Genomic DNA, 20,610 nt, shown 5'->3' with positions numbered 1-20,610 from the left:
TCCACCCAAAGAATTTGAATGGAAGACAAGCATGAGGTTGGGCTGAAACCACATAGAACTAGACAGAATTGTGAGCAGAAGTGTGAGGGAAGAGTTCATCTCCTTACCTTCATCTTCTGATGCATCTCTCCTTCCACTTGAAATCATTCAGATGAAATTTTGATCCCTATCAAATGTGCTAGCTACCAAATAGCAACCGTTGCTGCTTTTTTAGCTTCCAACTTGACACACTTGTCTGTGAAGGCTCAGGTAAAGACGTAGATGTACGGGACGGGATGCTTCTTCTCCCACAAACAAACTCCTCCTGCCGGGAGCAGAGGGATTTGTTTAGAAATGTGAGTGTGTATGTTTAACAAGACGATCACTCTATCAAAACACAGAGTTCAGTTTATGTCACACGTTGCCAATGATGCTTCCGCACCAAGCAGCAGGAAGAGTTTCCTAAATTGATGTCTATGTCGAGCCTTCATTTATCAGACTAACATCTCTGTGAGAGAGGGAGACAGAGAACTGTATGTACGTGTGGGTGTGGGTGTGTCCATCTGTGCACGTATGAAGGGCCAGAGGAGGACACTCAGTGTTCAGCTCTATCACTGCTTTATTTCCTTGAGACAGACAAGTCTCTCATCAAACCTGGAACCAAGCCAATAAGTCCACTGGTCCTCCTGTCTCCAACCTCCCCCTCCCCCCAGAGCTGAGATTATAGGCCTGCACACCGTCACAAGCAGCTTTTTATGTGGGTTCGGCGGATTTGAACTCAGCTCCTCAAGCTTGCCCAGCAAGAGCGTTTACCCACTGAGCCATTGCCCCAACCTCACACATCTTTTATATTATTTTGCATGACACGTTTTCTAAGTCAGCCAGTACAAATCAGCATTCCGTTAAGTTTTTTGATTTGCATTTTCATAAGTAGTAAAGCTAGGTATCGTCTTGAAAAGTAGTTTTTCAGCTCTAGGAACTATTGTTCACACATTTCCCCTTGCTTTTCTTTTACACTAACTTCTTTACAGTTCCTCAAAAATAGTGCCTCTTTGTCATTCATATTGAAACTATTTGTTGCTATTATTTGACAGTATGATGGTACAATTATTATTAATTACTTCTTTTAATGATCCCTATGATATTTCTGAACTAACTATATCTTAACAAGGAACTCACCTTCAAAACAACTTAGGAAACCTATCTTTTTCTTTCTTACAAATAATGATAACATTCCACATCTTCTTAGCTTCAGAAGTCAGCCTTGTGCTTTGTAGCATTTATCATCAATGGAATGAAGTCATGCAACTTCTATTTGAAAAAATAATCAATAACCTGATTTTAAAGTGCATTTTGAAGGTGGGCTCTTTTTTAGTAATTAGATTTGTCCTTTGACATTTTCCTGTGTGTATAAAATATATTCTAATTACTCTCACCTCCTGTTCCTGTCCATCCTCCCCTTCATCTCCCAAATCTCTTTCCCATAGTCATGTCTTTTGTTTCGTGACCCGTTGAATCTAACCAGAGTTATCTTTTCCGTAGGTTTGGACTTATCCATTGGAACTCGGTGAGCTCACCAGTGGGTATTCAGACCCACTGACAATGATGACGCCCTCTCTCCCAGAGTCTATCAGCAGCCAGTATTTCAGCAGGTAGGGGTAAGGCTCCATTAGTTTCTCCCACATCCATAACTGATAATTGACAGGGCAAGTCTTATGCAGGTCCAGTGCAGGTAACATTGATACTATGAGTTCAAGATCGCAATGGTCGTCATGCCCAGAAGATGGCATTTCTTCTCCCTGTCTTCTAGCCCTTACATTCTTTCCAACCTCTCTTCCATGATGTCCCCTGAGTCTTAGAAAGGGTGATAAATGTCTTCTTTGAGGGTGAGTGCTCAACTGTCTTCTTCTACTATCGTCGCCTTGAGCAGCTTTGAGTCTCTGAATTCACTACAGAGAGAAACTTCTCTCAAGGCTGAGAGCAGTATTTGGGTATAACACAGACCTTTAGAAGGCAGCAAACCCATGTCAGTTGAACTAAACAAGAATATAAACTCCCTGCTGGGGGCCTGTGACTTCTCTAGCCGTATTTTTTTTTTTCACTAGTTGCTCGGGTTCTGTCCTATGGAGCAGGCCTCACGTCCAGTCAGAGAGTGATTGGTTCTGTGCTGTCTTGTTACTACTGCGCAAGTCAACACACCTTTGAATTTGGTGTTGGAGCTTGTGAGGGCTTCTCTTCCCAGGAGCCCGTGTAGCACCTTTGGCCCTGAGCAAGCCATCCTATGGGGAGGGCAGTTCTAGCTCAGCTTTAGCTCTTTTCCTCTTTGTCTATATAGGTGCTTGGCATCTTTAGCAATTGGGTCTTTTCAGCAGTTCTGGTGACAATTAAGAAGAATGACAAGAGCCTGTATTATTTTGGGAACTCATGAGAGCCTCTCTGACAAACACCACATATACAGGTATCCCATACCAGGTCCTGGGATTTTTTTGTTTTCGAGACAGGGCTTCTCTGTGTAGCTTTGCGCCTTTCCTGGAACTCACTCTGTAGCCCAGGCTGGCCTTGAACTCACAGAGATCTGCCTGCCTCTGCCTCCTGAGTGCTGGGGTTAAAGGTGTGTGTCACCACTGCCCATCTGGTCCCAGGATTTTTATTTAGTAGTCCATAACTTCTAGGGGCAACGTTTCCTTCTAACTCTTTAAAAATGTAATATTTTTCATTGAGTTACGTGAGAGTAGGTTTACATTGTGCACACCCTTCCCCCCACCCTTTGTCCCCACTCTCCCTCCCTCCCTCCCTCCTTACCTCCCTCCCTCCCTCATATTACCTATGTTGTATCCTTCACACCAATGGGACTCTTCTAATGTGCTGGTTTTTATGTGTACTCTAAGTTAGATACACATAGCTACAAAATTGGAGCTAGGCTCTCCACGGAAGAGAGAACATGAAGCATTCGTCTTTCTGGACTGGTGTTACTCATTCAGTATAACTCCAGTCAGAATGGTCATTGTCAAGAATACAAAGGGCAACATACACTGGTGTGGATATGTGGAAAGGTGGACCCTTGGACACTGTTGATGGGGGTGTAAGCTAGCACAGCTACTTTGGAAAGTAGTCTGGAGGCTGCTCAAAAGGTTAGAAATAAAACTCTCAACTGGCCAGCCATACCACTCCTGGGCCTGTCCCTAAAGGAAATTATACCCTACCACAGAGACACTTAGACATCCATGTTCATTGCAGCTCTTTTTATAACAGCTAGGAAAGGAGATAACTGAGGAGTGGATGAAGGAAATATGCAGACACAGAAGGTGATTTTATTCATCTCTGAATAAAAATGAAATTATGAAATCTGCAGGTAAATGGAGAAACTGAAAGTTTGGCCCTTTGTTTTTCAATCACCCATATTATTTTTTTAATTTTCCACAGTAAATATTGTTTGTTGACATTTTTATGCAATGATTTCAATGTTGCTCTCCTTCATTATAATCAGAGATTAAAAATAATTAAAATATAATGTGGTGATATTGTGTTCCCCAATATATTGTGCATCCTAACCAACTTATCTGGGGTCAGAGGACAGAACAGCCACTTGATAGACATAGAGGCCAGAAAATGGTGGCACACACACACCTTTAATCGTAGCATTCTGAAGGTAGAGATCCATTTGGATCTCTGTGAGTTCAAAGCCACACTGGAAACAGCCAGGCATGGTGACACACATCTTTAATCCCAGGAATGATGGTAGGAAGCAAAAAGGTATATAAGGCATGAGGACCAGGAACTAGAGATGTTAAGCTTTCAGGCTTTTGAGCAGGAGTTCAGCTGAGATTCATTCTGGATGAAGACTCAGAGGCTTCCAGTCTGAGGAAACAGGATCGGCTGAGAAGTTGGCAAGATGAGGTTAGCTGTGGCTGGTTCTGTTTCTCTGATCTTTCAGCATTCATCCCAATACCTGGCTCCGGGTTTGTTTTTATCAATAAGACTTTTTAAGATTCATGCTACAATATAACATTTATAAACTTTGAAATGTTAGAGAATATGGAGATAGTAGAAGGCCGGCTCTTATTTGGAATACTTTCGTATGTTTTCTAAGTTATTTTGGAGTCATATATACAGGTTCGCACACACAGATGACTATACAGACAAGCATACATGTTTTATACGTGTAGATAGTACTACCAAGAATTGGGAAAATATGATAGCCATTGTTTCATATGCAAAAGAAATAACCTTACTTTCTAAACATTTGTTGGTTAAAATTATAATTCATTAAAAAAATCAAGCGACAACAGAGGTCAGCAGTTCTGGACATGATCTGACTTTATTTAAATGCTGGCTCAGGCTTTGATGCTTGACACATTGGCCAACTCAACTGATCTTTCTATGGCAGTTCTTCCGCTGGGAGGATTTGTTTGGAGCTTCTGCCATCCAGGGCCTAGCTCTTGCTGCAGCTTGAAGATGAGTTTAGGGTTGGAGTGCACTTACCCCCGGACACCACACCGGGCTGCCGGAGTTCTCTGGCATCATATTTCTATAGAGGTTTCCTTAAGCATCATCCAGGGCCCAGTCACAGGTCCCAGTGAAATCCACAGATACAGTCTCAAGTGACATCAATCGCAGAGTGGCATTTGTTTTCTTTGCTCTTGGAAACACACCCAGGATTCTGAAGTTAAGCATCTCCTGCCTTCTGAGTTGTTCAGTGATCTCCCTATGGATCTCTCAGTCACTAGCAATTGGCAGGGCAACAAATCCTGTGGCAGAGACACCTCAGCTTCCCAAGCAGAGGACACAGAGCCTGAGAAGGATTTCTTATGTTGCTGATAGATCCAAATCAAAGGGAAAAATAATATACAAGTCTATCCACAGGTTAGCTAGACTCACTTCTGTAGCAAGAAGCCAACCTACTCACTAACCTGTGAGAGCAGAGGCTCTCACACGCTCTCTTCTACTTTCCTGTTTTTTGCTCAAAGATACAAAGTGTTTGTGCTTCGATAAGCGTGGAAGCCATGCTCCTTTAACAAAGATAGGCTCCTGTGTTCATTCAAACCATGCTTCCATTGGGTAGACAGTAGTACAGCATTGTTGATGTTCATTCAAGTCCTGCCTCCATTAGGTAGACAGTGGTACAGCTTTGTTGATGTTCATTCAAGTCATGATTCCAATGGGTAGACAGTGATACAGCATTGTTGATGTTCATTCAAGTTCTGCTTCTATTGGGTAGATAGTTGGTACAGCATTGTTGATGTTCATTCAAGTCATGCCTCCATTGAGTAGACAGTGGTACAGCATTGTTGATGTTCATTCAAGTCCTGCCTCCATTGGGTAGACAGTGTTACAGCATTGTTGATGTTCATTCAAGTCCTGCCTCCATTGGGTAGACAGTGGTACAGCATTGTTGATGTTGACTAAAGTGCTGTAGACAGGGGGAAAAAAACCCAAAGGCTCTGGTTGCATATTTGGTATCAAGATTTTAATATATTTAATTGTTTCAGCATTTCAGAGATTAATGCCTTAGAAATAAGGCAAATAATTTACCTGCTTCCAGTAGAACTAATGTAATACATGCCTGTATGTGACCAGGAATTGTGCTGAGCACATCCATTTTCTGGTCACAGACCTAAGCTGATGGAATCTGTATCCCTATGGACCTGCTTGAGCTCCAGAACTCATGCTATGCTTGATTGGTGATAGGACAGGTCCAGAAGTCAATCTCATACATCCCAGATGATTCTCATATCTTTAGAACTGATGACTTACAGGCACTAACAATCGAGATGACTCACTGTAAGAACAAACATTAAGTTGTTAACACTCTGAGTGCAACATGGTCTTAGCGGAACTGGAGTTAAAAGCCACAAAGGGGAACATCCTGAAAGTGAAACCTACCAGTGCAGCCACCATGTTACAGGACGCAACAAAAAGTGGACGCACAGAGAAGAAACGAGAACCAGGAGCAAAAGGCAAGGACGAAAATGATGCTTCTAACTCTACAAGTAACATCTGCATCAGAGCCAGATGTAGGAGTACATGCCTTTAAGTCCAGCAGAGACAGGTGGATCTTTGTGATTTTGAGGCTAGCCTGATCTACAAAGAGAGTTCTAGGACAACCAGAGTTACATCTTATCTCAAAAAAAAAAAAAATCTGTATTAGGTGCATAAACAGCAGGAATAGTAGAGTTCAAGCCAATAATGTATAGGACAGGCTTAGAAATTGTTTCAGAACAGAAAAGAGAGGGAGAAAGCCATTTTTAAGTGAGAGGAAAAAAACGGTGAACAAGAAGGTATAACTCAGGGAATAGAGATCACTAACTGTGAGCCGAGGATTTCCTGGAAAACAAAAACAAAATTAGAGTACTTAGAGAAAAAGTGATACTCCACAGCTCGGAGAATAAACAGTGTTTTTGAAAGCAGGGAGGGGAAAAGCCCTGAATTTGCACTTAAAAACAAAAAATCTTATCTTAGCCAAGAATTACTCTTTAAAAAAAATCTAGGAACACTTTGAATTACAAGGATAAGTGAGTCAATCAGCATGAATCTAGCCAGAAAAACAGACCACAAATGAGCAAAATCAGACAAGAGTTCAACTTCTTTCCACAGCTATACATGCCAGAAAAATAACAGTGCTATGATTACAAGAGTTAGAAGGGAAAAATCCATAAAGCGAGAATACTGCACTCCGGCTTTTCATTTGCAAAGGCTACGGAGGTGAATTTCTCAACGGATCCCTGACCAGTACTTCTGATGTACATACGGTTCCTGCTCCTCTACCTGGAATGTCACTTTGCATGGCTTCAGGGACCCACAGTCAACCATAGCTTGAAAATATTGCGTGGAAAATTCCAGAAATAAGTCATTCGGAGGATATGGGTAGAGACTTCTAAATTCCAGGAGAACAAGGACACTGTCTTGTGTTTGTCCTGTGTCATTTGAAGTATCCCTAGGTCGACTGCTCATGGCTGACACTCAGAAGCTATACGCCCAATTGTCTTCAGCTAAAGCGAGCACAGCGTTCTTCTTTGCTTCAGTTGGAATTAAAAAAAAAAAAAAAAAAAAACAACAACAAAAAAAAACCCACAACGGATTCTTCTTTCTTATTTTTTGATTGTCATTTGTCTTAGATGTTTTTCTCCCATGATGAGCCCTGGTCCCCTTAGATGAAAAGGTTATTTGGGGGCTAAGCATGTCTTTTGTTACTTTATGAGTAAGGGTGTTGTTTGTTTGTTTGTTGTTTTTTCCTGGATCCTTTGAGAAGCAGGTGCCAAGTTGGAATTTGACGTGTAAGAGATGAACTGGGGAAATGTCCGTGAAGGGAAATAGGACAGAACATCAGAAGGCAGAACCGTCAGACAGAGCCAGAGGATGGAAGGAAGGACAGGGAGGACAGAATCCAGCCTGCAGTGCAGTTCTGAGGCAATCTTGATGGGGTGGACAGGACTGTGCCCAGCAAGGATGCCTATTACAGAAGTTCTACAGCGAGCAGGGTCAGTCCCCGCCCCAGAACCTCTGTACACACAAGCACTGGCTGACAACAGCCCAGGAGGCACATAGTCTCAACATGACTGTAGTGCATCCCAAGTGCAGCTGGGGGCTGCCAATCAGCTGTGTCTCTCTGGAAGGGGTCATCTGAATGGCACATCTCCATGGCTGCCATAGTGAGTCAACACAGCAGGGTACAGATCGGATGCGATCAAATAGAAAATTCCGGGAATAAAAATTTAGGATGTGAGCTGTTTTGAGAAGAAGGGTGAAATTTGGGGTTGTCTTGATCCCTCCTGAAGAGTGTGAATCAGCTGCCTCGTACATCCATGCTGACCACACTCTGTCCACCTGTCACTCAGGGACCATATTGGTTATCCAATCAACTATCATAGTGCCATAATGTTTCTGTGTAAGTAATGCAGCAGGGGGTGGGGAGATCACTTTATTACAGTGTATTATAGTTTTTTTTTTATTTTGTTGTTTTTAATTTCTTGGTATTTGTAAATTAAAATGTATCATTTGCGGATTGTAGAGGAAAAAGATAGTATATATATGGAATTCAGTAATCAGGCATCCATAGGGAATCATTGACTGTATTCCTTGTGGATTGTGGAACTTTTTTGTTACATCCTGAAAAGGTTATCTGAGGGTATAATCCAGATGAGTAAACAATGAATCAAAATTGAGCTCCTAAAAACAAAGAAGTTAATCCTACCTTGTTGCTGGAGGGCTTCTCTCCAGGTTCCCCAAGCCCCGCAGTCCCACAATCCACTTATAAAATAATCACTCAGACGCTTATATCACTTATAAACTGTATGGCCGTGGCAGGCTTCTTGCTAATTGTTCTTTTATCTTAAATTAACCCATTTTTATAAATCTATACCTTGCCACGTGGCTGGTGGCTTACCAGAGTCTTTACATGCTGCTTGTCCTGGCAGTGGCTGCAGTGTCTCCCTCCTCGGCCTTCCACTTCCCAGAATTCTCCTCTCTGCTTGTCCCACCTACTTCCTGCCTGGCAACCTACTTCCTGCCTGGTCACTGGCCATCAGTGTTTTATTTATATAGAGCAATATCCACAGCACTTCCCCTTTTTTTCTTTTTTTAAAAAGGAAGGTTTTAACTTTAACATGGTAAAATTACATATAACAAAACAATTACCGAGCAAGAATTATAGTTACAATATTAAAGAAGATGTCCTATCTATCTTATATTTGTGAGCTTAAAGTTTTATATCTAACTTATCTTTTATCATAACTGAGGAAATTACAACTATCTAGTTTTCAACCACATCAAAGACCTGAGAAGGAACATAATGGTACCTGAGAAATGGTAAATGGATGCAAGCAACTTTCGGGAATCTTGCAAAAGTAGACCAAGACAGCTGGCAGCCTGGACAGTCACCTAATGTTTCTCAGCATTGTTGGTGCATTTAAATTGGCTACAGGCCTAGAGTAACTGACAGACCATTTTTAGAAGCAGGAATTCTGAGAGACCATCTTACCCTGTCTTGGCAGAGTACAATGGTCGCTTTCCTTGTGTCCTGCTTGTCCAGAAAGGACAGCATTATATTTGTACTGTCAGCCATCAAGGCAAGGGCAGTTCTTTGCCCAGTAGGCCATTTTGTGCCAAAAAGACAAATTTCCAAATGGAAATGTCTTAGAAGCCCAACATTCTCTCGGGATCAATTGGTGCAGCCAGGAGCAATTGTGTCTCATGTCAACAGAATTTTATGTTATTTAAATGCCATATTCTCTAGGTCTATGAAGTGTTTGAAGATTACCTATCTATCTGAAATATATCTATGAATACCTAGAAGACTTAACTAACATGGCTACAATATGATTATCATAGATGACTAATTATTAATCTATTTTTTAATTATCCATTACAATTTTAAATGAGTTACATAAACATAATACCTCAAACAATAGAAATATATATATATATATATACAGTATAAAAAATAACTTCAAGTGTATCAATAAACTAAAATTAACTATGTAAAACATTTTATAACATAAACTAAAATCTATACCAATGTAAAACATTTTAAACAAGTTATTCTTTAAAAGTAGGTTCATTAATCTACCCTTTTATCTTATCATCTCCATATCCTCCTATGTATCTATATCATATCCCCTTTTCTTTTTTAGAAAGAGATCACATTTATAATCAACCTGTTTTAAATAAAAATATTGGTTTTTCTCTGTCCCACACCAGAGGGCTCTTCTGATTTGGGACACAAGAATTTCTTAACCAGTTTTTTTTTTTTTTAAAAGCAATATGTCTGGGTTTAGAGGGGGAGTGAGCCAATTCCACCTCTAAAGCCAGCTTGGTATATTTGTGAATTTGGGCATAGCATCTCATGGCCCCTTTCCAATTTCTTGAACTCTACCCCCACACTCCTCCATAAATATACACGAGGCTAGGGTTCACATACGAGAGAAAATTTGTGGTATTCGTCTTTCTGAGCCCGAGTCACCTCACTTAGTATATTTTCCAGTTCTATCCATTTTCCTAAATATTTTCATAATTTCCATTTTTCTTTACAGGCTGAATGAAATTTTATTGTATATATGTCCACATTTTCTTTTTTCCATTCACCAATTCTTAGAAACCTAGGCTGATTCTATTTTCTTCCTATTGTGAACAGAGAAATAATAAACCTGTATGCACAAGTATCTCTGTGGCAGGATAGAGAGGCCTTAGGTGTATGGCCAGGAGTGGTAGAACTGGCCATGAGGCCAATCTATTTTCAGTTTTTGAGGGTCCTGCACCCTGAGTTCTCTAGTGATGGCACCGGCTTGCAGTCCTACCAACAGAAGCCGATTCCTCTTTCTACATGTCCTCACCAGTGTTTGTTGACACTGGTTTTCTTGACGATAGCCATTCTGGCTGGGACAAAATGGAATCTCAAAGCAGTTTTAACTTGCATTCCCCTGATGACTAAGAATGGCAGACATTTAAATAAACATATTTATTAGACATTTGAGAACTGTCTGTTCAGTTCACTATCCCAATGTTTGAATCAGGTTGTTTACTTGTTTTTGTTCTTTCTATCGTCGGTATATTAATCCTCTGTCAGAAGTATAGTTGGCAAAGATTTTCTCCCATTTTGCAGGCTGTCTCTCGACTCAATTAACTGTTTCCTTTGCTGTCAGGAATCTTTTTCATTTCATGAGGTCTCATTTGTCAACCACTGCCCTTATTCTCTGAGTGTCTGGAGTCCTATCCGGAAAGTCCTTGCCTATAACTCTATCTCGAAGTGTTTTCTTTATTTTTCCTCCAGCAGTTTTAGAGTTTCAGGCCCATGAGGTCTTGAATCTATTTGGAGTTGATCTGTGTGCAGAAGACAGATATGGATCTAGTTTCCTCCTTCAGCATGAAGGTATCCAGTTTTCCCACCTCTAGTTGAATTAATATTTTCCTTCAAATGTTTTTATTGTATCTTCATGTTTTATCATTTTATTTTTTAAATATTTATTCATTTAGTGTGCGTGTACCCATCTGCCATGATTCACATGTGGAGATCAGAGTACACCTTGTGTGAGTGGGTTCTCTCCTTCCACCACGTGGATTCTGGGTATTGAACTCAAGTTACCAGGCTTGACCAAGCAAACACCTTGATCAACTGAGCCATCTCACTGGCCCCTGAAATATTAACAATCTCTAAACCTTTAAAATGAGGTCTGCAGTAATAATAGATGGAAAATATCAATGATAAAACGGAGGAAATAAAAAAACACCAAGAACCAGATACAAAGTAAAATGTCTGTTTTAAAGTGCTTTGATTAATTTTCACAGAGAAATAAAAAAAAAAAATACTGTGTCTATAATAGGATGTAGTTTTAAAAACTAGGAAAAGCCCTAAATAGCTGAAATTTAAAAATCAATAATGGAATTGAATGGAAGTTTCCAGAAAGGAGAATTCAAAGATGAGCTTGGAAAAATACAATACAAAAAATACAATAACAATAAACTAAAGAAACTCAATGTAAAACTAATTGGAGTTCCAAATATGCCAAAGGTAGGTAAAATGGGGGTGAAGTATCCAAAGAGACAGGGAAGCAAGCAGACTGGTGGCTGTCTCTGGAGCAAATGGCCTATGCAGAAAACGAAGAAGGATGGACTCTCGGGGTGTTAGAGTGAGGGTTCAGAGCAACAGAGATGGAGGACAAGATAAGACCTTCCCTCAAGGAAAAGCAGTCTATATACAATAGAAAAGGTGGGATGGGCATGGTAACAGAATGTGCTAGAAACTGGGTGCATTGGGAACTGGGCAAAAATGAAGCAATTCCTTATAACACAGAGGCGGTACATTTTAACCATGTAATTCTCTGCCTGACTTTGCTTCCTCCCATTTCCATCCTCCTTGTCTTCTGTCCTTCTCTATTAGAGTATCTGAGTTTTCTTTTCAGGACTGGAGAACTGTGGAGGATTACTGCTGACATTTCTATGTAGTAATAGACTTATAACAATTATTTTGCTCTTTGTTTCACCATTTTCAATTCCCCCTGCCACTCTTTAAGCTGTGAGTTATTTCTCTGTGGGTGGGATGTAGACAGACTAATGATGTTTTCAAAGACTCCAAGACTCAAAAACATTTAACTCTTAGTATTTTTTTTCCTCAGGGAGCCTCTAGAAGAGGACTGTTCTGCTGTAATGTAGAAGCGAATCTGTCGTAGTGCTCCCCGCAAACTGTTCACCCCAAAGACATGCAATAAGAATGAGTGGACCCAAACTTGGATAATCTTACAATTCTGGGTCAAATGCTCTTTCCCATATATTGGAATAACAGACATTGGTACCAGGGCTATCCTCTGCCTCCTCCATCTGCCCTTACAGTCCTCACTCCAGATTACAGACCCAGAGGTGGAACTGCCCAGTACTCTTTCAGTGGGCACCAGCCTGTGCATTCTTCCTATTGGTGAGCTCTTATCCACACATTACTTCCTTCAGGGACACAGGCTTTTGTAAACAGAGGCTTTTCTCTGTCCCACGCCATCCCACAGCCATTTCTAAATAATCATTCAGAGGCTTATATTAATTATAAGTGTTTGGCCTATGGCTCAGGCTTATTACTAGTTAGCTCTTACATTTAAATTAACCCATTTTTTTAAATCTATGCTTTGTCATGTGCTTCATGGCTTGTTATCTCATTTTTTACATATCTTGCCTCCTTGGTGGCTGGCTGGTGTCTGCTCCGACTCCGTCCCTCTTCATCTCCAGTTTGATTGTAACACCTGACCTTATTCTGCCTGGCTATTGGCCAAAGCAGCTTTATTGATCAACCAATGAGAGCAACACATATTCACAACGTACAGAAAGACCATCCCACAGAAGGCTTTGGTCTCCTAAAGCATGCAAAGTAGCTCTCCCTAACTGACTTGAACTGTAAGCTGTGAGGCAGGAAAAACCATGCCATTGTAGTTACTATTTTATCTCCACTGTCCAGTTGAATGGTCACTCACTGGATCATTTGCAGGGACACACATTTAAATTGTGGCCATCCGTTTGATGACATCTATTCATGAATTCATTTTTTCACTCACTTAAATTTGTTTCAGTTTCTAGGCATTGGAATCCTCACGTTCTGGCTGGGAGATGGAAGACTTTGAACAAAAGGAGTGAAGAATAGTAATAGAAAATGTGCAGTAGATGACAGGAATGTTTTAGTAAGCCAAGTCCCACACCACCTTGTTCTCCCCGGCCAAGAAAAAAAGCAGTATTTCTGTGACTCGGAGGCTGTGAGCTTCTCTGGGCACCAAGAAGTGGCAGGTCTTATTTCTATTTCTCCAAGAGTCACATGGGGAGAGGCCAACCTGTTCCTAATCCAGAAAACCAGCCAATGTCTGGCCTCCTCCCCAGAAGGTTCTGAAGGGCCCGCAGAGGTAGAGGGTGGGAGTTTGAGACCAGAGTGGCCCAAGTATTGGGTACCTCTCTCTTTCAGCCTCAGAAAACTCTACTCTTCATGCTACCTGTGCTCTAAGATTGCTAATTTTTGGTAGTTTCTGGGAAACAGATCCCCATGTCTTGGAGAATGTGGTAGTTTGAATGTAGTTGGCTCTCATAATCTCATAGGATGTGGCTTTGGTGGAGTGAGTATAGCTTCATTAGAGGAAGTGTGTCACCGTGGGGACAGGCTTTGAAGTTTCCTATGTTCAGGATGCTGCCCAGTGTCTCAGTCGACTTCCTGTTGCCTGTAAAATGTAGGACCCTCAGCTATTTCAACATCATGTCAGCCTGAATGCCGCCACGCTCCCTGTCATGATGATAATGGACTGAACCTCTGAAACTGTAAGAGAGCCGCCCCAATTAAATTTATAAGAATTGCCGTGGTCATGGCAATTCCACAGAAATAAAAACTCATTAACACAGGACTGAAGTGGGTCACAATATGAGGTGTTGGGAATGGATGGTTTTCATCATATCTCTCTGTAAAATATTCCAATAAGTGGCCTCCCCACTAAGAGATGGGATGCAAGTCTTGAGGCCAAGGAAGAGAAAAGATATGTGTACATGGTGAAGGAGCAGAGTGAGACACACCCTTCTGTGTGTCTTCCCCTCAGTGCACCAAAGCAGTGGTTCCCAACCTGTCTCATGCTGTGACCCTTTAATACAGTTCCTCATGCTGTGGTGACCCCAACCATAACATTATTTTCATTGCTACTTTATAACTGTAATTTGCTACTGTTATGAATCGTAATGTAAATATCTGTGTTTCTCAAGGTCTTAGACAACCCCTGTGCAAGGGTTGTTGGATCCCCAAAGGGTTTCGACCCGCAGGTTGAGAACCACCGCGCTAAGGGAGGTAGGCTAGGAGAGGCAGAGAGAATGACTAACAGGAGGCCCAGGATGAGTGTCTATCTATGGCAGAGTCTGAGAGTTGAAGTTTAACCCTGAGAATGCCACCAAGTGCAATGTTGTTCGTTCACCCTAAAGACACATTAGAATAATCTAGAAGTTAAAAAAGAAATGCCAACGCACATCCCAACCCTTAAATCAATTAAATCAGAAACTCTGGGCATGCAGACTGGGTATTGGCAGCTGGGAAACACTGCCCAGCTGATGCTACTATCCACTCATCTCATGACAGGGTACTCGGAGGCAGCTTGCTATTACAATGTGTGGCCTGTCCCTGAGCATCACCTGGAGCTGATTGGAAATACAGCATTTCAAAGACCAGCCCCGAAACACTAAGTTAGAATCCGCATCTCAGCAAGGTCCTCTGAGCATATGAAGGGACTCTAAAATTTGAGTGTCGCTGAGAGAGGGGACGAAAGTCTTCAGCTGTGACTGGATAAAATACTTATGCAGACTCTGCTTAGCTGTTCCCACCCCTCCTCCCCAGCTTGCCCAGCAGGAGCAGGGATTCCCTGCCATAGCCAGGTGGGTAGAACCCTTGGTACCATCTGTAGCCACAAGTTCATCTAACCAAGCCAGGGCATGGGTTTTAGCAGAAAAAAAACATGCACTTGGCTGCCTTTCTTTCCCCATCCAATGCCCACATCTAGAGTGTGTGTACCTTGAGATTGCTTACAAGACAGAATAGCCTGCCATCCCAAGCTGGCCCCTTCATGTGGATGGTACCTTCAGTACATCTACTCTGTGGTGCCATTTCCTCTGGAAGGTCACATGACAGTCTGCACCTTAGGGTGTCCTCACTGTCTCAGTTTTTTTTACTGCCAGCCCCCCTGCTCAACCTACTTGGATAGCTCTTAGTCATTTAGTTCACAGGCCCCACCCTCCTCACAGGAACCAGGCAGAGCAGTGAACACCAGGCAGACGGCAAGCCAGTACAGCAGATGACAAGGACCTTAGACTTGGATGGAGGAGAATCAGGACTAAATGGAGACTGATACACAGTCCCACCAGAGAAGAAATCCAACAATACAACTCAGCTGCGATTCTGCCCCAGCTGTCATCAACCTGGGAAATCGTCTCTCCTTTGAGTGCTGGCCACTCACTCATTGCTGTTTCAAAAGCTGCTTATCATGATGGGGAAATGGTTGGTGTTCATCTTGACTGGCGTAAGGAGTACCAGGAGAGTTGGTACCGCACCGAGTCTGGGTATGTATGTGAGGATGTTTCTAGGAGATACTGACATACGAGTGACTGGGTTTGCTAAGAGAGACTTTCCTTCTCCCTGCAAAGGCAGGCAACAGCCAATCTGCCGAGGGCCTGGATGGAACAAAAAGGAAGGAGTCAGGCAAGTTCTCTGTCTCTGCTGGCGCCAAGATATCTGTTTCCTCTTGTCAGACACCGGAACTCCACATTTTTGGGCCTTTCAAACGCTGGAACTCACATCAATGCCCTGAAATGTCTCAGACCTTCTGCCTTGAGCTGATGCTACCAGCTTCCCTGGTTCTCCAGTCTTTGGACAAACCTGAGTTCTGCCATCGGCTTCCCGGATCCTCCATCTTGCAGACAGCTATTGTGGGACTTCTCAGTCTCCATAGTTAGGTAAGCCAATTCTCATAACAAATCTCCTCTTGTGTTTCTGTCTGCCTACCTGTCTGTCTATCTATGATATTGGCTACATTTATAGGGAAAACTTTTTACTAATATGGTAAGCAAAAAGATACACTACAGGGCAGATTAATCAGTATATCCATATTTATAGCCCTATCCTCAAGTCCTAGTGTGGATGCACCATTTTAGTATAATTCTAATTTCCTGCTTTAAAGCATCTTTAGTGTAGCTGGGCATGCTACATAAAAGGCGTGCAGTGGTGCACACCTTTAATCTTAGCACTCTGGAGACAGAGCAGGTGGATCTCTGAGTTCAAGGCCAGCCTAGTGTACAGAGTGAGTTCTGGGACAGCCATGACCACATAGAGAGACCCTGTTTTGAAAACAAACAAACAAACAAAAAATAACTTTTACATAATGCAGCTGCTTGATCTCGTGGAGCTCTGATCCACCTCAGGTGGAAATGTCTCTCAGGCTGGGCAAAAGGCAGTGCAGCCGCTCACACTCAGTGTCCAGTTGTGTGGAGTATTTGTAGCTCTATTCATTCAGTATGAAGGGGGCAGACCAAAGCCTTCAACATTCCTTCTCCTTCAGGCTTGTGTGGGAAGTCTGGGGCAGGCGACAAGAATGACACCAAGAGTTCCCATGTGAAGTCAAAACGTTCCCGAGGAAACGCATACATTGGCTAGACAGAACTAAACAGCAAAGGGAAGGCGTGGGGACCACAAGACCCCGGGTGAAAAGAGCTCTGGAGAGAAGCTTGATGCAAAGAGAGTGTGGGATGCAGGGGTCGCTGAGGCAGCCAATGAGGCAGCATCTAGCTGGTATTGTCGCTTCAGCAGATGCTCACTGAGGAGCTGCTAGGTGCCAGACACAGCTCTCCACAGTAACCATTCCACCTTGAGCCAGACTGGCCCAAGTCAAGCCCAAGGGAGCTCACATCATTTTCACACCATGTACCCTGCACCCCAGCCTCTTTACATCACTGCCTCCCATCTTCACGGCGCAACCAGAACCCCAAGTCTAAGCTATGTTGTTAGAACATTCCTTGCATTTTTACATTGCTTCTCCATTAACCATCCCGGACTCCAGGGCTTTGGTCTCCTCAGACACTTGGAAACCCCCCAGGCTCTAATATTACTGTTGCTACCACAAGCTCCACATGTCCTGTGCAGTGGGGAGCGTACCCTACTACGATCCATACTATTGTAGGCCCATATGCTTCGCCACTTGGCAGGGTTGGACTGTTTAGCAGAATGTATGGTCTTGTGCCCTCCACCTGCAATAGAATTGTTGGGTGTTTCTTTCCAAATTTCCAACTCCTGTGACTTCTGAATGAAACCTGAAAAGCTTGGAGAGGAAGCGAAGTCATCGGTAGCTCCAAGCTTTTTCTCTTGGTTGGATGTTTCACTACATAGTAGCAGCCCTGGGAAGACACATGATCACTTCATCCTGACACAGAATCAACTTCAGCTTGTCAGAGAGGACAATGGCAGTTCCCTCAAGAATGGACATAATGATTGTGTGTGATAGCGCCTTTGTTCATTTTCTTTATCAAGAAAGAGATGGTGATCTGTGACTGATGAGAAGCTCTGGGAAATTCTCATTGTTTACATCTGTAGAGGTAAATGTCTGTAGACAATGCTATTAATTACCATTGCATGGGTAAATATCTGCATCCATATGAGCAACAGTAAATCACTGAAATAATTCACCCACTGGGCATTAATAATAGATGTGGTTATTTTTCTGGGAATTCACTTTATTTTCCCTTTAGTATTTCTAGTTTATTCAAATTACTTTTGACTATAGTGACAATGACAGAATTCAACCCTGTCTGTTTAATCTGATATACCCACAAGGCCCAAAATGTCTACTATAAAAGGGTCATGGTGCCAGTACATTGCTTCTTGTAGGGGTTGAGGCCTTGAGTACTCTGTAATTTACTCTTCATGTGTTGCTATTGCTTTCAAGGGAAGTCTGTGCCAGCCTTGCCCAATGCACCAAGCCAGTTCCTGTACTGCCTCTTACAAAATTTTCCTTTGCTCTTGGAACTCTGCCCTCTCCCCTCCAGCCCTTCACCCACCTTGTCCCCCCAACTCTTCATTGAAGGCTTTCTTCTGTAGATATTATCCCAAATAAATGCTGCCAGTGCTGAACTGGAAGCACAGAACCAGGTCAACTCATAGCTGTAAAACAGGGTAGATATTGCTGCCCAAGCAGAACCTTCAGGTCTCTGTTCAGCTAAGTGGTTTCTCTTTCTATTGGTGGTAGGTGAGTCATGTTCATTGACTGGGCAGACAGAAGCACAAACCATCTAGGTCTTGAAGTCCTGAACTGGATGAATATAGGCCTCCTAATAAAGAATATTCTCAGGCAAATCCTGTATCCTAGATACTCTTCTTGGCAGAGTGTCTAGGACATGGATAGTCTTCAATGGACATTTGGCAAACCTTCTACTTAGCAAAATCTCCTTCATGTTTCTTGCTCATCCCTGGCCTCGCTTGGCTATGCAACAGATATTTTCCCAAGTTTTTCTTGTTGATAGAAGTCTGATATGTTCATAAGTGATGCTGTATTTTAGGAAAACTGAGGCCACCTTCAGAACCACATCTTGAGATCACATCTTAAGATGAGGCAGAAGCATGGGTGACCCTCAGTAGAAGATGCCAATCATATTTCCTGTGCTAGAAACTGGTTTAGAGAAGGGTTTAGGAAGGAGCCAATCTCCTGAATCACAGTCACCTTAGACAGCAATGGTAGCTTTTGGTTCATCCTAGTAATTGGATACAGTCAAGAGAAGCCACTGCTTTGCTCTGGGAGTTTTCAGATTTACAGAAGAGACAGTAACTCTTATCGAGGTGTGATTGACTTTTATGTTATTCCCAGAGGCAGATTTTATTAGAGAAAATCTGGCTATCTAAAGCCAGGGCAGGCAACTTATCACACAGAATTTGCATATTAAACTCAAGAGAGGAATCCGTACTAGACTAAGTACAGATATTTAGGTTTTATCCAAATAAACAAAGCCCGGGGTGGGTGGATGCAGGAATAGGGAGACAGTGGGGAGAAAGGTGAGTCTTTCAGGGCTGGTTTCATTCCTATGCCCTGTCAACCACATCATTCAACTCGCCCAGACTGCAACTCCAATGGCAAAACCAGAAATCTTGTTAAACATCATATTCTGCATACACGCATTCAACCAATATCGAGTCTCTGGACTGCCTGCCACTGTTCTGAATGCTTGACACATAACTATACCCAACTGTTTTCTTGGGCTTATACTGGAACCCAGGAGAACGAACAGCACCATCCAGCATCATACAGAAGCTTTCCAGTGTGCTCTGCTGATAAAAGGAAAAGTGGAAGGAGGCAAAGATTCCATGCAGGACTGAGGTCCAAGCCTCTACCCTTTGTACTTCATTGTCATAGTCTAGTGGAGTTCTTTGACCATGGGAAATCAACAAAGAAGCTGTTTTCATTAGTGATAATGAGCAGCAGGGCCTGGGTCCCTCCTGAGGCAAGGGAGACACACATGTGTGGCATGGCTTGACTATAATGAGATTCACCCATGAAAATACTTAAAGATGTCCAACAGGCCCCAGTGGAGGCCACAAGTCAGCAACACATCCTGGCGTCTTAAATGTCCCCTGTGTTCTAAGCTCTGCTTTTTGGAAAAGGAAGAGACACTTACAAATCCAATCCAAACCCCCAACAAAATGACTTGAAGAGTGGGCAATGGCATGCGTCTGATTTACACCCATGTCAGCTGGGGAGGGAGGGGGATGGTGCTGGCCCTCAGCTAACCCAGAGCTCCACTCTGTAGGGCTTTGCTCATTTGTGAATACAAACCCACTCCTGGTCTCTTCCCATCAGTCCCTGCCTTACATGGCTGGCACTTCCCGAAACGTTCATTTGTGTTTTCTTCTTCTTTCTTTTTTTTTTTTTTTTCTCAACTCACAAGCAGGAAAATATTCAGTAAGTAAAATTACCCACGACATATAATTTTATCCACATTTCTCACAAAGGTTGTCTCCTCCAGACTTCAGCAACTAGTTGAAGCCATCAGGAAGGGATTAGCGTTGTTATGAAATGTGTATAATTGATTATGCCAGATCCTCATTAGGGTTGGCATCTGGTGGGCTCCCCATGTGTCTGAGGGTTGGTGTGCATGCACACACACAGAATGTGGAAAGAGATAAATAGACCAGCGCCTCCCACAGAGTAGGTGATCAGCAAATGCAGAACTGACTTGTAAAATGTCTCTGCTTTGCCATTCAGACTAAAAAGCTAACTTACCCTGGAGAAGGGAGCAAATGTCTGAAGATGTGTAGCAGATACATTGCTGGGCTGGGGCTGGGGGTATTGAGCCATCCATTACTCACAGATGGGGCACATGATTCTGGCCCAGCCAATGATGGCTCAGAGAAGGATGGTCTCTGAGCCAGGCCAATGGATCTTTCTGGGATTTTTTTCTAAAGCTTGTCCTGACACAAAACTATCTGCCCTTCCATGCCCACTGCTAAACTGGTGGGATGTGAGCCTGGACTCTGGCAGCTTTGCCTTGAGGAGAAAGCCAGAAGAAGAGCAGTCATTTGAGTTCCTGGCTACAGCTGTCCCTCTCAACAAGGTTCAGCTGAGTTTTCGTCACTTGAAGAACTATTGTTGCCAGTTCACAAGGGAT

The sequence above is a fragment of the Peromyscus leucopus genome, chromosome 11 (assembly GCF_004664715.2).
Source record: "Peromyscus leucopus breed LL Stock chromosome 11, UCI_PerLeu_2.1, whole genome shotgun sequence".
Classification (NCBI taxonomy): Eukaryota; Metazoa; Chordata; class Mammalia; order Rodentia; family Cricetidae; genus Peromyscus; species Peromyscus leucopus.
The sequence above is the reverse complement of the archived record's forward strand: the minus strand, read 5'-3'. Positions refer to the sequence as shown.